At 37.7% G+C, this 2,862-nt stretch overlaps 1 protein-coding gene across 1 annotated transcript in view; it reads right to left on the bottom strand.

The window, feature by feature from the left end:
- ELOVL5 (ELOVL fatty acid elongase 5) overlaps positions 1–2,862 on the bottom strand; it is a 52,207-nt gene that overhangs the window by 33,868 nt on the left and 15,477 nt on the right. The window lies entirely within an intron of this gene.

Below are 2,862 nucleotides of genomic sequence, written 5' to 3'. Positions count from 1 at the left end.
GAAAGAGAAGGTCAATCAAAACAATAGGGATGTATTAAAAAAAACCAACAGGTAGAACAGGTAAAAGGTGAAAGTTCAGAAACTCCTAAAGTTCAATTTCTGTGTTCAAGAATAGCCTTCCACCTTCATTAATTTACTGGGCACTAGCTGGCTACAAACTACAACTGGTAGAGCTGCTGAGGAAAGATAGCAGCCTGTCAAAAGTGAAAGTACTCTCAAAGTACATGGGCTTTTGACTTCTTGGCTGCACCATGTCTCTGAACAGCTGGGCCTCTCATCTTCACTTGGCTCTCCAAAATTACTGTTAGGTAATGATTAGGCTTTCAAAGTCCTGTGTATAAGGCAATGAAGATAGTGCTGATGGAGGGGGAGGGGTGGCAAAACAATTCATAAAGTAGGATTTGGGGTTAAAATAGGATAAAGAAAAAGGAGAGGAGAAAAAGTGGAGGGGAGAGAAGTTCAACAGGTCCTAGAAATAACGAGGAAAAGTTATACCATAATGTATTACAGAAAGCAGGAGGGCAAGTGGGAAGAAAAAAAATTAAACAAAAACAAAAGATTTAGTAAGTTACCTAAAACAATTATAATAGAAATTTGAACATGTATTACAACTAAATACAGTACAGAATGGATAGCAAAATGCAGTTTATTCTTTTAAACCATGGGAACATAGCCTTGGGATACTGGGCAAGCAGGTATCACTAGAGTACTAGCAATCTCACTTCTCTTGTCAAGGAACTAGGAAATCTGCTTGTTGTCTTTGATTATAAAACTTTTTGTCCACCATTGTACAACCCTAGCACAACAGAAGCCATACCCTAACAGTACGTGTCTAGCAAAATGGGTCAATATTATCAAAACAGAACTGGTCTTGGAGCTTATATTATGACCATGAAAGCATTTTGTATCGCTAACAACATCCACAAAGCTTCTATTATCAAAACATTTGTCATGCATGGAGTGGGTACAAATGGCCTATTGAATCATTACGCAAGTATCCAGTTAAATATCTAAATATTTTTTAGATCTAGAGAAAGGTACTATAGCTTTCCTTAATACTGTAATTAATATAAACTTACTTAATGCATATTTGACATATAGTAAATTGTAGTTAAGGAATACATTCTGATTAATAGGCCTTGCCCTTTTGAATTCAGACAAAGCAGACAATGTGCTGATTGTTCAAGTTACTGCCTTCCGTTGGGTTTAGTAAAACATTACGATGTTGGTCACCTTCCCCAAAGTACTACCGCCAAAGAATGGACAAGCCTAAGAGTTAAGAACAAATTTGGAATTAATTCAAAATGTAAAAATACAGAGGAGTATAAGATAGTGAGCTTTGTATTATGCAGAGTTCTGAGGAAAAAGAAGGGGTGAATTATTAGGCAGGTTACATGGAGATGAAGACGCACAAAAGTTTAACATCAACTGAAACATAAAGGAACTGTCAGAGACTGAAATGAAGAGAAGAACACAAGACTCCTCTGTGGATGCTGACTTGGGTTGAAGGAGCACTATTAATAAAAGATGAATACTCATCTATATTTTAAGGGATTGGATGCATCTTCAAATGATAAATTTGTTATTTAAACTGGATGCATCAATACATCATATTAAACAAAAACAATGGACAAGAATGAACAAGTTTGAGAAGCCAGCCTGACCAACTATCTGTAATCCACAGCTCTATAGGCTGGAGACCTGCCTACTGGAGGAACATTCATAAAAATAAACCTATTCCCTAGTTTTTCTGTCTTACCCAACAGCATCCAGCTATGCAAATCAATAAATAAATGTTTTTTTCGTTTTTTCTCCTGAGGAAATCTTCAATTGTAATCTTTTAATACACCAGTAGATTTCAGCTATAAAAAGAAACACTAGAGAGAAGCAGGGAAAAAGGTTCACAAAAACCTGATCCAAGGTTACTAAAAATAAAGCAGGACAGTGTTTTTAGGGTTCCTAATAGCATGGTGATCTTTTTATTTCTGCAAAAATACTGTTACTGTGTAAATGGCTTCTTGCCAAAATCTGAAGCCAAGAAATTTGAGAGATCTATCTTAGCAGGTGACATTCAAGCATACAGGATAGTTATACATTTCATTAAACATATGTAATAATGTAACTACAGTAGCAGTCTTATGGAATCACTTGTACATGCAGGGACACAGATCTTTTGTAACATCTGTGTAACATTTCTGTGTTCTTGGATGACTGAACTACTGAACACTATGGCTGCTTGCAGATGTTAAACGCCCCCTACCACCCAAACTGCTTTACCTGAAGAATCAGCGTGAGTTTGACCCAGTTTTGCAGCATCTGTCTAGATCGGGTACTTCAGCAGGGCTTTTTGGCACTTTTAGCTAAAGCTGATTCACACAACTATTAGATAAAAGTGCCCAAAAAGCCCCACTAAAGCACCTGATCTATACAGACATTGGGCGAGCCGGGTCCAGCTAATGCACTGCCTCTTCTGGGCATGTACTGGGCTCAGTGCAGAAGTGCACAGAGTTTAAAGCACTGGGAGTTTGGGGTTTGTTTTTTTTTTAATGTCTGCAAGCCGCCATTATGATTAGTGCTGCACTACTGCTTGCTAATCTTCATTCTAAGTTGTGCCAAGAGACAAAGTTTGTGATATGCAGCTGAACAATGGAGAAAAACATTAGTCTCTTTCTTGTATGGTTAAAATTAATAATAAGGGGGAAAAAAAAATCAAACTTTTAATGCTTCAGTCAGTTCCAGGCAAACCCCCTCCCCAACAAAATAAACAAAAAACTCCCCAAAAAGAACATTACCTCCCCCCGCCACCTGTAACAAAGGCCAGCAATTTAAGGAAAGGAAAGACAACAAGACGGGGGAGGGGGA

Source organism: Alligator sinensis, unplaced genomic scaffold (genome assembly GCF_000455745.1).
Source record: "Alligator sinensis unplaced genomic scaffold, ASM45574v1 scaffold1012_1, whole genome shotgun sequence".
NCBI classification, from domain to species: domain Eukaryota; kingdom Metazoa; phylum Chordata; order Crocodylia; family Alligatoridae; genus Alligator; species Alligator sinensis.
Note: the sequence above shows the minus strand (reverse complement) of the source record. Positions and strands in the feature narration are given on the sequence as shown.